The following is a 14,041-nucleotide window of genomic DNA, read 5'->3' as shown; positions in this document are numbered from 1 at the left end:
CTCAGACGGTAAAGAATCTGCCTGCAGTGCAGGAGACCTGGGTTCGGTCCCTGGCTTGGAAAGATCCCCTGGAGAAGGGAACCCATGGCTACCCACTCCAGTATTCTGGCCTGGAGAATTCCATGGACAGAAGAGCCTCGTGGGCTACAGTCCGTGGGGTCACAAAGCATCAGACACAATTGACCAACTTTCCCTAAGGGGGCAAAGAAACAAGCCAGGGAATCATAAACAAGCTTCCTCATCTTCAACTTGTGGGGGCAGATGGGAGTCTCCTTGCCTAACCCCACCGGAGGCCAGCAGCTCCTGCCCCTTGGAAGGACCTTTGAGTAGGTCTGGACTCCCGAGTGAGGACAGAGTGGCAGCATGAGGTCTGCCCATCTGAGGCACCCTTTCCTGGTTGATGGGCCCCCTGGGATGTCTGCCTCCAAGGAGAGAGCCCCGCCCACCACGGGGAGAGCCCCGCCCACCACAGGAGTGCCTGCTTAGCCTGATTGCTGCTGAAGCCAGGCAGGCTCAGAGGAGTGGAGGTGGGTAGCTTTGCTGAAACCAGGAAGAGGAGGTCTGGAGCAGAGCAGGCACTATCTGCCTCCTGAGTGTCCCACGGCTGGCCAGGTGACTTACACAGCTAACCTGAGGACCTTCTCCGAGGATTTGAGGCCGACTCCATCGCCCCCATTAGTTGGTAAGTCACAAAGTTGGGATTCCTGTCTCAGCTCTGAATGCAAAGGCCTTGTTTTTAAAGTTCTTTAGGGGGGTAGGCTCATACTTAAGAATAAAAAATAACTTGTCAAGCAGAGATATAAAGTGCCGTGCGAATCAGAGGAAAAGGGTATGTTTTCACTTGGCGGCAAATCTGAGTAGTCTTCCTGGGAAAGTTTTCTGAGCTGGGGCTTTAATGGGCAAGACTGGTGCGGGTGGTACAGGCAGGCAGAAGACAGTATTCTGGGCAGGGGCTACTGAGGACAAGGGTGTGGAGGAGGGAAGGGCTCCGTCCAGGTCACTCTGGCAAGTTTGTGAAGGGTTGTGGGGAGAAGACTAAACAGAACCCAAGGCCAGAGTTAAAAGGCAGCAGGCCTGGGAGCTGGTAGGCTGCTCTGCAGGCCTTGTGCAAAGCAGAGGAAGAGGCTGCAGCACAAAGCCTGGCAAGAAACGCGCTGGGCATCACACTGGTCCCTGAGCAAGGGATGAGGCTGGAGTGGAGTAGCGGTGGGCATGGAGGGGCCAGGACAGTGGTCCCCCTCACCCCCGAGGAGCAGGCCCCTGGAACATTTATAGGTCTAGTTAGAGGCCCAGCAAGGTGGAGGGGGAACAGCTCTGGGAGGTACTGAGAGCTCAGCTGTAGTGAATATTACAGGCCCAGACTCCTGTTAAACCCACGTGGAACTTATTGTGATTCTGCCCAAGTTACTCGACCTTCTTCTGTAAGCCTGTTTCCATAGCTGAAAAATGGAAATGTTCCTCCCTTCTTGTAATAAGAAATGAACTTTTGGGTGTGTGTGGCAATCCCCTTCCTCATCACCAGCAGTTTCTGTGGTGGCCAAGCCCTTCTGGGAGGTTCAAGTGTTTGGGGAGTTCTCAGACTGCTGCTCTGTGCCCAGACACAGCCCCTAGCCAAGCACGACAAGGCTCCTTTGTGTGAACACCACCATAAAGACCGACACGAGATCAGATGCCAGGGTCTGACCGAGAGTGGGGGGTGTGGGGAGGCCTGACCACCACTGAGAAGCAGGCCACTGCCTAAAAGTGGAGCCAGGGTGACCCTGCATTGGCGAGGAGTCTGCTGAGCATAAAACAGATCACTCGTGGGGATGGGGAGATGACCCTCACTTTCAGGGTCAGACCACACGACGCATGTTTCGCTTGGCACGTTGGATTCTGAGGTGCTTAATGGTGTCTGCTTAGAAGCCGAGCTCCCGTCAATAGTCAGTGGTGGGAGATGGGCTGTCCTAAGCTGCTATCTCTATCGTGATGAATTGTTTAATTAAATGATTCTTGTTGTGGGTGGGGAGTACTGGGGACTCAGGTTTTGCTGTGATAAGAAATGCAGTTGGCCTGGAACGTGTCAAGCAGATAAGGAGGCCTGTGGAAAACAAGTGGCCACGACAAAGGCCGGGGGCATGGAGGAGGGGAGGAGGGAATAAGGCCACAGGCCCAGGCCCGGTAGCACTTTCTGTGGTCTCCAGCCCTCCGGAAACTGCTCGGGAGGCCGAGTAGCCAAGGTTGACCTGGAGTTGCCTCAGCAGCACAGAGACCAAGGAAAGCAGGGGGCAGAGGGCCGGGGTGGCCAGGCCCCCAGACACTTGCAGCCTGGAGCAGGGAGGACAAGCTTCGAGCTTCAAAGGCAGAGGTAAGGTGTGGTCTGGGGCACCCTGGTGTCACCATTCCTCTCTTCATCTCAGGGGTGGGGGCTGGAGGGGCGACATTCTCTTTTTTTCTCAGATCTGGGTTCCCAGGGGGCCAGGTTGGGGCTGGTAACACGGGAAATGCAGGCCAATGAGATCAGTGACATCCACAGGCTGAAGAGCAGCCGGAAAAGAGGACGCTGCCTCACCCGCCCAGAGCCTGGTCCTCGTGCACAGGTGGTTCCGGGGGCTTGGGCGGGAGGGAGACAGGAGAGAGACAGGCCCCAGAAGAGGTTTCCCACGTGCTGGCGTTTTCCTGCATCTGGGGGGTCAAACCTCACAGGTGCCTTTGGTTCTGGGGCGCCTGCTCGTGTGTGCTGAGCAACTGAGGTCCCGTCTGTAGTCTGTGGTGGAAGACGGGCGCTCCTAAGTGCCCTACTGCCTCCCTCATGACGAGTTATTTAATTCAGTGATTAAATAATAATTCAGTGATTTGTTGCTGGTGGGGAGCATTAAGGACTCAGGTTTTACTGTGGTGGTGAATGAGGACGATTGGCTGGCCTTGTGTGATTGCATCAGAACTGGCTGCTTCGGGCTGAACCCAAGTCTGCAAGCTGGAGGAGAGTGTCAGGCCTCCAGGCCCACTCTGCATCCTGGGATAGTGTCTTCACTCTGAGTTCAGAGATGTCCTGAGGGGCATTTTTATTTATTTGGATTTCTATTCAAATTTTATATTTATAATTGATTTACAATGTTGTGTCAATTTCAGGTGTATAACAAAGTGATTCAATATATATATCTGTTCTTTTCAAAGTCTTCTTCCATTTATTACAGAATAATGAGTAGCGTTCCCTGTGCTGTACTAGGTCCATGTTGATTTACTTATTTTCTATATGTAGTGTGTACGTCAATCCCAAACTCCTAATTTAGCCCTTCACCCCCCAATACTTTCCCCCTTGGTAACCATAAGTTTGTTTTCAAAGTCTGTGAGTCTGTTTCTGCTTTGTAAACAAGGTCATTTGCATGATGGTTTTAGATTTCACATCCAAGTGATGTCGTGTGACGTTTGTCCTCTCCGACACTTCATCTGGTATGGTAGTCTCTGGGTCCATCCATGCTGCTGCAAGCGCCGTTCTTTCTTTCTAATGGTTGAGTAATATTCCACTGTATATATACGTCTTTTTATCCATTCTTCTGTCAATGTACGTTTTAGTTGCTTCCATGTCCTAGCTGTTTTATACAGCGCTGCAATGAACATCAGGGTGCATGTATCATTTTGAACCATGTTTTTCTCCAGAAACATCGCCAGGAGTGGGACTGCTGGAGCCATGTAGTAGATCTATTCTTTAGCTTTTCAAGGAACCTCCATACTGTTCTCTATAGTGGCTGGACCAATTAACGTTTCCACCAACAGTGTATTTGGGTTCCGCATCCTCTCCAGCATTTACTGTTTATAGCCTTTTTTAAACCTTATTTTATATATAGCAGATTAACTATGTTGTGATAGTTTCAGTAAAGGACTCAGCCGTACATGTATCCATTCTCCCCCAAGCTCCTCTCCCATCCAGGCTGCCACATAACATTGAGCAGAGTTCCATGTGCTGTATCGTAGGTCCTTGCATGTTTATAGACTTTTTGATGAGGGTCATTCTGACTGGTGTAGGGTGATACCTCATTGTAGTCTTGTATTTCTCTAATAATTAGCAATGTTGAGTATCTTTTCATGTGCCTTTGGCCATCTGTGTTCTTCGGAGGATTGGGTTATTTGTTTTTGATATTGAGCTTCATGAACTCTTTGTAAATTTTGGAGATTAACCCCTTGTCAGTTGCAAATATTTTCTCCCATTCTATGGGTTGTCTTTTTGTTTTATGGTTTTTATTTGCTGTGCAAAAGCTTTTGAGTTTAAGTAGGTCCCATTTGTTTATTTTTGTTTTTACTTTCATTACTCTAGGAGACGGATTAAAAATTATATTCCTGCGATTTATGCCTAAGAATGTTCTGCCTATGGTTTCCTCTAGGAATTTTATAGTATCAGGTTGTACATTTAGGTCTTTAATCACATTGAAACTGTCAAGTGGCATTTTTAAAGAGGCTACTGAGATGGCTTTACCTCTCAGCCAAGGGGGCGCCCTCACTGCTCTATGCTTCAAGGAATCCTGTGAATTTTCTAGGCTGTAGAAATGCCCCCATTCACTGACTTTAAAAGCCCAAGGACAGGGAGTCAGGAAGTGCCAGGATGAGGCCCCGCTGGCGGGCCACCTGCGGCCAGCATTTCCTGGCCGTCAGGTTCCATCCTGCTCCAGTGTTACCTCTGACTGAGATTTCAGACAAGGAGTGTTGCTTTCCTGGGCAGTGGGGATCCCGCATCAGTGCATTGAAGGGTCTCCCTAGGAGCTCCCTGGCCTGCAGCGCTGACCCCAAGCGTCCATGCTAGAATGCTGATTAGGTCCCGCTGTGGTCTGGGTGGGTCAGTGAAGGTGCCCGGAGACACACATTGAGAGACTTGAGGGGAATTCGTTTAAACAGAGTACGGACAGGTATGGCTGAACCCACTATAAACACTACCCAAGACAGAGATGAGGTGACTGAAACATGAAGACATGCACGAGTGTATAAGAATTTTAGTGTGGCTTTCACTGCCTAGGTAAGGGATTCCTTCAGCAGGGGCAATAACTACCTGTGAAGCAGATCAACAAGGTGCTCAACACATGAAGGGTCAAAGGTGACAAACGGCAGGAGAACCATTGTGACAGTGGCTGTTTTATTAAGAGTCTGAGTTCTTGGCTTGCTGTCCCAGTACAACTGGGAGACAGGATCTTTCATTACTTCAGTTACCAAACACAGGACCAGTTTTCAAAGATTTGTGTTGGGTAAATCCTTAATATTAACATTCAGAAACGTGAACATAAAGTCGCTCAGTCATATCCGACTCTTTGCGACACCATGGACTGTATCCTACCAGGCTCCTCTGTCCATGGGATTTTCCAGGCAACAGTACTGGAGTGGATTGCCATTTCCTTCTCCAAGGGATCTTCCCAACCCAGGAATCGAACCCGGGTCTCCCACATTGTAGACAGACGCTTTACCGTCTGAGCCACCGAGGAAGTCCAATATTCAGAAAACTGGTAAGCAACTGGCGCTCTAGGAATTTTTTTTTAACTTTTCTTCTGAATTTTTCTGAACATATTCTTCATCGTTTCTTTATCCAAGTCTTAAATTACCAGAGAAATTTTTAGAAGTCCTAATATTTTCATATATAGCTCACAGAGGGGTTTATGGGCCTGCTTGCTGGCAAGCAGCAGTCAGACTGAGTGGTTTTGGTGCTGAGGTCAGCAGGGTGCAATGCATACCTGGGAGGATCAGATGCATCCACCTTCATAGGCAACTTCTGGCCTCAGTTCTCATCTGCAGCATACAGTTCTCAAAGCCTGAAATTATCCCTGACATATCTTGTCACACATCCAACCCCGAGACACCTCCAGTGTTTCCCAAAGGCCCTTAGGAATCCCAATTTATAGACCTGTTTACTTGGGGAGTGCAGTGAGAGATGGTTAGAACTTGCTGTGGTTCCCAGTATTTTAAAATAACCCAGATTACAAGGTCTGACAGCTGCATTGTCACTGGGTATCTTGGGTTTGTGACATAAGACCTAAAGACCCACAGAGCTATTATATTAATATATCAAAACAAGATGAGAAATCACCAGTTCCTAGGCTCACCTGTGTGAAATCCAGAAACAAGGGGGACCCCAGGTTGTGGGTCGCTCTTAGCTGCTGAGCTGAGAAATCTCTTTGGCCAAGGCATCTGGTATCTTTTCTCTCTCATTTCTCTAAAAGCAAAATACTGGTTTTCCTGAGAAGTGTCTTAGGTAATTATGTTAGGAAGCTGTGGTAAGATAAAATACCATCTGAATCTCAAATGGCTCACATTTCAAACAGACATTAAAATGTTATTAAAGATATCTGTCAAGACTGTAAATAGTATATACTTTAGCATAGAATAGACTCTGTATATTTATATACAGAGTGTGTGTGTGTGTGTGTGTGTGTATATATATATATATATGTATATATATATTGCTTTTCAGTGCATCATCTCAGGGAATTTTATGACAAACTGGCCAGTGAGAGATTTAAATTGAAGGGAGGAAACAGATTTTGGAAGACCTGCAGGACACGTCAGTAACTCCTTCTCCAGAGCTATTTAAGGTGATATGTACATCTTTCCTGGAAAAGAAAACAGCACAGGACCTCTTTCCTGTGCTATGCTGTGCTAAGTCACTTCAGTTGTGTCAGACTCTGCGCAACCCTATGAGTTGTAGCCTATCAGGCCCCTCTGTCCATGGGATTCTCCTTTCAAGAACAATGGAGTGGGTCGCCATTCCCTTCTCCAGGGGATCTTTCAGGCTCCAGACCCAGGGATCAAACCCATGTATCTTATGTCCCCTACATTGGCGGAGGGGGCGGGGGGTGGGGCTCTTTACCACTAGTGCCACCTGGGGAGCCCAGAGGGCCTCTGTATGTGTGTGTTAGTAGCTCAGTCATGTCTGACTCTTTGCAACCCCGTGGACTGTAGCTCACCAGGCTCTTCTGTCCATGGAATTTCTCAGGCAAGAATACTGGAGTGAGTTGCCACTCCCTTCTCCAGGGGATCTTCCCAATCCAGCGATCAAACCCTGGTCTCCCACATTGCAGGCAGACTCTTTACTGTCTGAGCCACCAGGGAAGCCCTAGAGGGCCTGACATAAAATACTGAAAAGGAAAAGAGCTAAAACAGAGTGGGAACAAAGGGTTTGTGTTCCCTCTAGTGGACAGTTGTGGAGTGGCACCCAGAAATTCACTCCAGACCTCTTTGCTGTTGTTCAGTCACTACGTCCTGTCCAACTCTTTGCCACCCCGTGGACTGCAGCATGCCAGGCTCATCTCTCCTTCACCATCTGCTGGAGTTTACTCAGATTCATGCCCACTGAGTCAGTGATGCTATCTAACTATCTTGTCCTCTGCTTCCCCCTTCTATTGCCTTCAGTCTTTCCTAGTATTAGGGTCGTTTCCAAAGAATCAGCTATTTGCATCAGGTGGGCCAAAGTATTGGAGCTTCAGCATCAGTCCTTTCAATGAATATTCCGGGTTGATTTCCTTCAGGATTGACTGGTTTGATCTCCTTGCTGTTCAAGAGACTCTCAAGAATCTTCTTCAGCAGCACCACAGTTCAAAAGCATCGATTCTTTGGTGCTGTCTTCTATATGGTCCAACTCTCACATTCCTACATGATCTTTATGGTCCAACTCTCACATCTGAACATGACTACTGGAAAAACAATAGCTTTGACTATATGGACTTTGTTGGTAAACTGATATCTCTGCTTTTGAATACACTGTCTAGGTTTGTCATAGCTTTCCTTCCAAGGAGGAAGCATTTTTTAATTTTGTTGCTGTCTGAAGTGACTTTCCAGAACCCAGAAAAGTAAAATCTGTCACCACTTCCACTTTTCCCCCTTCTATTTGCCATGAAGTGATGGGAACGGATGTCATGATCTTTGTTTTTTGAATGTTGAGTTTTAAGCCAGCTTTTTCACTCTCCTCTTTCACTTTCATCAAGAGGCTCTTTAGTTTCTCTGTGCTTTCTGCCATAAGGGTGGTGTCATCTGCATGTCTGAGGTTGTTGATATTTCTCCAAGCAATCTTGATTGCAGCTTGTAATTCATCCAGCCCAGCATTTCCCATGATGTACTCTACATATAAGTTAAATAAGCAGGGTGACAATATAAATCCTTGTCATATTCCTTTCCCAGTTTGGAACCAATCAGTTGTTCAATGTCCAGTTTCAACTGTTGCTTCTTGACCTGCATACAGCTTTCTCAGGAGACAGGTTAAGGTGGTCCAGTATTCCCATCTATTTAAGAATTTTCCACAGTTTGTTGTGATCCACACAGTCATAGGCTTTAATGTGGTCAAAGAAGCAGAAGTAGATGTTTTCTGGAATTCCCTTTCTTTCTCCATGATCCAACAAATGTTGGCAATTTAATCTCTGGCTCCTCTGCCTTTTCTAAACCCAACTTGTACATCTGGAAGTTCTTGGTTCACATACTGCTGAAACCTAGCTTGAAGGATTTTGAGCATAACCTTGCTAGCTTGTGAAATGAGTGCAATTAATGTGGTAATTTGAACATTCTTTGGCATCACCCTTCTTTGGGATTGAAATGAAAACTGACCTTTTCCAGTCCTGTGGCCACTGCTGAATTTTCCAAATTTGCTGACATGTTGAGTGCAACACTTTAACAGCATCATCTTTTAGTATTTAACACCAAAAACATTTTGTATTGGGTTACAGCCGATTACCAATGTTGTAGTTTCAGGTGAACAGGAAAGGGACTCAGCCATACCCATACATATACACATATCCATTCATCCCCAAACCCCCCTCTAATACAGGCTGGCACATAACATTGAGCAGAATTCCATGTGTTATACAATAGGTCTTTGTTGGTTATCCAAATTAAATATAGCAGTGTGTACATGACCTTCCCAAAGTCCCTAACTGCCCCTTCCCCCTGGCAACTATAAATTTGTTTTTTAAGTCTGTGAGTCTCTATTTTGTAAGTAAGTTCATTTGTATCATTTCTTTTTAGATTCCACATATAAGGGATGTCATATGATATTTCTCCTATGTCTGACCTTCTTCATTCAGTATGACACTCTTGGTCCGTCCATGTTGCTGCACATGGCATTATTTCATCCTTTTTAATGGCTGAGTAATATTCCATTGTATATAGGTACCCTGTCTTCTTTATTTGTTTCTCTGTCAATGGACATTTAGGTTGCTTCTAGGTCTCGGCTATTGTAAACAGTGCTGCAATGAACATTGGGGTGCATGTATCTTTTCAGGCCATGTTTTTCTCTGGATATATGCTCAGGAGTGGGATTGCAGGGTCACATGGTAGCTCCATTTTTAGTTTTTTAAGGAACCTCCATACTGTTCTTCACAGTGACTGAACCAATTTACATTCCCACCAAGAGTGCAGGCGGGTTCCCTTCTCTCCACACCCTCTCCAACATTTGTTGTTTGTGGATTTTTTGATGATAGATATTCTGAACTGTGTGAGATGATAGTCTCATTGTAATTTTGATTTGCATTTCTGTAATAACTAATGATATTGAACATCTTTTCCTGTGTCTATTGGCCATCTGTATCTACTTTTTAGAGAAAAGTCTATTCAGGTCTTCTGCCTACTTTTTGAGTTTGTTTTTGTTGCTACTAAGCATCATAAACCGTTTGTAAATTTGGGAGTTCAGTTCAGTCGCTCAGTCATGTCCAACTCTTTGTGACCCCATGAATTGCAGCATGCCAGGCCTCCGTGTCCATCACCAACTCCCGGAGTTCACTCAAACTCACATTCATCGTGTCGGTGATGCCATCCAGCCATCTCATCCTCTGTCGTCCCCTTCTCCTCCTGCCCCCAGTCCCTCCCAGCATCAGAGTCTTTTCCAATGAGTCAACTCTTCGCATGAAGTGGCCAAAGTATTGGAGTTTCAGCTTTAGCATCATTCCTTCCAAAGAACACCCAGGACTGATCTCCTTCAGAATGGACTGGTTGGATCTCCAAGGGACTCTCAAGAGTCTTCTCCAACACCACAGTTCAAAACCATCAATTCTTCGGCACTCAGTTTTCTTCACAGTCCAACTCTCACATCCATACATGACCACAGGAAAAACCATAGCCTTGACTAGATGGATCTTAGTTGGCAAAGTAATGTCTCTGGTTTTGAATATGCTATCTAGGTTGGTCATAACTTTCCTTCCAGGGAGTAAGCGTCTTTTAATTTCATGGCTGCAGTTGCCATCTCCAGTGATTTTGGAGCCCCCAAAAATAAAGTCTGACACTGTTTCCACTGTTTCCCCATCTATTTCCCATGAAGTGATGGGACCAGATGCCATGATCTTCGTTTTCTGAATGTTGAGCTTTAAGTCAACTTTTTCAATCTCCTCTTTCACTATCAAGAGGCTTTTGAGTTCCTCTTCACTTTCTGCCATAAGGGTGGTGTCATCTGCGTATCTCAGGTTATTGATATTTCTCCCAGCAATCTTGATTCCAGCTTGTGTTTCTTCCAGCCCAGTGTTTCTCATGATGTACTCTGCATATAAGTTAAATAAGCAGGGTGACAATATACAGCCTTGACATACTCCTTTTCCTATTTGGAACCAGTCTGTTGTTCCATGTCCAATTCTAACTGTTGCTTACTGACCTGCATATAAGTTTCTCAAGAGGCAGGTCAGGTGGTCTGGTCTTCCCATCTCTTTCAGAATTTTCCACAGTTTATTGTGATCCACACAGTCAAAGGCTTTGGCATAGTCAATAAAGTAGAAATAGATGGTTTTCTGGAACTCTCTTGCTTTTTCGATGATCCAGTGGATGTTGGAAATTTGATCTCTGATTCCTCTGCCTTTTCTAAAACCAACTTGAACATCTGGAAGTTCATGGTTTGCGTATTGCTGAAGCCTGGCTTAGAGAATTTTGAGCATTACTTTACTAGCGTGTGAAGTGAAGTGAAGTCACTCAGTCATGTCCGATTCTTTGCGACCCCATGGACTGTAGCCTACCATGCTCCTCCGTCCGTGGGTGTGGGTTGCCATTTCCTCTGTCCGTGGGAGTGGGTTACCATTTCCTTCTCTAGGAGATCTTCCCAACCCAGGGATTGAACCTGGGTCTCCCACATTGCAGGCAGACACGTTACCATCTGAGCTACCAGGAAAACTCTAGCTTGTGAGATGAGTGCAATTGTGTGGTAGTTTGAGCAGTCTTTGGCATTGCCTGTCTTTGGGATTGGAATGAAAACTGACCTCTTCCAGTCCTGTGGCCACTGCTGAGTTTTCCAAATTTGCTGGCATATTGAGTGCAGCACTTTCACAGCATCATCTTTCAGGATTTGAAACAGCTCAACTGGAAGTCCATCACCTCCACTAGCTTTGTGCATAGTGATGCTTCCTAAGGCCCACTTGACTTCACATTCCAGGATGCCTGGCTCTAGGTGAGTGATCACACCATCGTGATTATCTGGGTCATGAAGATCTTTTTGGTACAGTTCTTCTGTGTATTCTTGCCACCTCTTCTTAATATCTTCTGCTTCTGTTAGGTCCATACCATTTCTGTCCTTTATCGAGCCCATCTTTGCATGAAATGTTCCCTTGGTATCTCTAATTTTCTTGAAGAGATCTCTAGTCTTTCCCATTCTGTTGTTTTCCTCTATTTCTTTGCACTGATCACTGAGGAAGGCTTTCTTATCTCTTTTTGCTGTTCTTTGAAACTCTCCATTCAGATGCTTATATTTTTCCTTTTCTCCTTTGCTTTTTGCTTCTCTTCTTTTCACAGCTATTTGTAAGGCCTCCCCAGACAGCCATTTTGCTTTTTTGCATTTCTTTTCCATGGGGATGGTCTTGATCCCTGTCTCCTGTACAGTGTCACAAACCTCAGTCCATAGTTCATCAGGCACTCTATCTATCAGATCCAGGCCCTTAAATCTATTCCTCACTTCCAATGTATAATCATAAGGGATTTGATTTAGGTCATACCTGAATGGTCTAGTGGTTTTCCCTACTTTCTTCAATTTAAGACTGAATTTGGAAATAAGGAGTTCATGATCTGAGCCACAGTCAGCTCCCAGTCTTGTTTTTGCTGACTGTTTGGAGCTTCTCCATCTTTGGCTGCAAAGAATATAATCAATCTGATTTCGGTGTTGACCATCTGGTGATATCCATGTGTAGCATCTACTCTTGTGTTGTTGGAAGAGGGTGTTTGCTATGACCAGTGTGTTCTCTTGGCAAAACTCTATTTGCCTTTGACCTGCTTCATTCTGTATTCCAAGGCCAAATTTGCCTGTTATCCCAGGTATTTCTTGACTTCCTACTTTTGCATTCCAGTCCCCTATAATGAAAAGGGGAGAGGGCAATGGCAACCCACTCCAGTACTCTTGCCTGAAAAATCCCATGGACAGAGGAGCCTGGTGGGCTGCAGTCCATGGGGTTGCTGAGAGTCGGACACGACTAAAGTGACTTAGCAGCAGCAGCAGCATAATGAAAAGGACATCTTTTTTGGGTGTTAGTTCTAAAAGGTCTTGTAGGTCTTCATAGAACCATTCAACTTCAGCTTCTTCAGCGTTACTGGTTGGGGCATAGACTTGGATTACTGTGATATTGAATGGTTTGCCTTTGAAACGAAGAGAGATCATTCTGTCATTTTTGAGATTGCATCCAAGTACTGCATTTTGGACTCTTTTGTTGACCGGGATGGCTACTCCATTTCTTCTAAGGGATTCCTGCCCACAGTAGTAGATATAATGGTCATCTGAGTTAAATTCACCCATTCCAGTCCATTTTAGTTCGCTGATTCCTAGAATGTTGACGTTCACTCTTGCCATCTCCTGTTTGACCACTTCCAATTTGCCTTGATTCATGAAACTAACGTTCCAGGTTCCTATGCAATATTGCTCTTTACAGCATCGGACCTTGCTTCTATCACCAGTCACACCCACAACTGGGTATTGTTTTTGCTTTGGCTCCATCCCTTCATTCTTTCTGGAGTTATTTCTCCACTGATCTCCAGTAGCATATTGGGCACCTACTGACCTGGGGAGTTCCTCTTTCAGTATCGTATCATTTTGCCTTTTCATACTGTTCATCAGGTTCTCAAAGCAAGACTATTGAAGTGGTTTGCCATTCCCTTCTCCAGTGGACCACATTCTGTCAGATCTCTCCACCATGACCTGCCCGTCTTGGGTAGCCCCACAGGGCATGGCTTAGTTTCATTGAGTTAGACCAGGCTGTGGTCCGTATGATTAGATTGACTAGTAAATTTGGGAGAGTAATCCCTTATTGGTCAGACAACTTGCAAATATTTTCTCCCAATCTGTGGGCTGTCTTTCCATTTTGTTTATTGTTTCCTTTGCTCTGCAAAAGCTTTTGAGTTTCAGTAGGTCCCATTTGTTTATGTTTGCTTTTATTTCCATTATTCTTGGAGATGGATCAAAAAAGATGTTGCTGTGATTTATGTCAGACAGTATTCTGCCTATGTTTTCCTCTAGGAGTTTTATAGTGTGTCCAGTCTCACATTTAGATCTTTAATCCATTTTGAGGTTATTTTTGTTTATGGAGTTAAAGAATGATATGATTTCTTTTTTTTTTTTTTTACATGTGGCTGTCCAGTTTTCCCTGCACCATTTGTTGAAGAAACTGTCTTTCCTGCATTGTGAAATCTTGTCTCTTTTGTCATAGATTAATTGACCATAGGTGCATGGGCTTATTTCTGGGTTTTCTATCCTGTTCCATGAATCTATATTTCTATTTTGTACCAATACCATACTGTTTTGATGACTATAGCTTTGTAGTATAGTCTGAAGTCAAGGAGCCTGATTCCTCCAGCTCCATTTTTCTTTTTCAAGACTGCTTTGGCTATTCAGGGTCTTTTTTGTCTCCATACAAATTTTGAGATATTTTGTTCTCATTCTGTGAAAAATGCCATTGGTAGTTTGATAGGGATTGTATAGAATCTGTAGATTGCCTTGGGCAATATACTCATTTTGACAATATTGATTCTTCCAATCCACAAACATGGTATATTTTTCCATCTGTTTATGTCTTTGATTTCTTTCATCAGCATCTTATATTTTTTGGTGTACAGATCTTTTGTCTCCTTAGGTAGGTTTATT

The 14,041-nt window shown here is 45.0% G+C and overlaps 1 protein-coding gene across 3 annotated transcripts in view; it reads left to right on the top strand.

Moving 5' to 3' along the window:
- Nucleotides 1-473: 473 nt before the first annotated feature.
- Nucleotides 474-14,041, top strand: part of ANLN (anillin, actin binding protein) — a 174,811-nt gene continuing 161,243 nt past the window's right edge. The window contains exons 1-2 of one of the 3 annotated variants that reach the window (XM_024991076.2): nt 474-682; nt 2,184-2,347. The gene's annotated coding sequence lies outside the window, so the exon portion shown is untranslated. Of the gene's footprint in view, nt 683-1,966; nt 2,348-14,041 lie in introns of those variants that run through there. The other 2 variants (XM_024991075.2, XM_015469486.3) reach the window with 2 other exon arrangements.

Source organism: Bos taurus, chromosome 4 (assembly GCF_002263795.3).
Source record: "Bos taurus isolate L1 Dominette 01449 registration number 42190680 breed Hereford chromosome 4, ARS-UCD2.0, whole genome shotgun sequence".
Lineage (NCBI taxonomy): Eukaryota > Metazoa > Chordata > Mammalia > Artiodactyla > Bovidae > Bos > Bos taurus.
The sequence above is the reverse complement of the archived record's forward strand: the minus strand, read 5'-3'. Positions and strand labels throughout refer to the sequence as shown.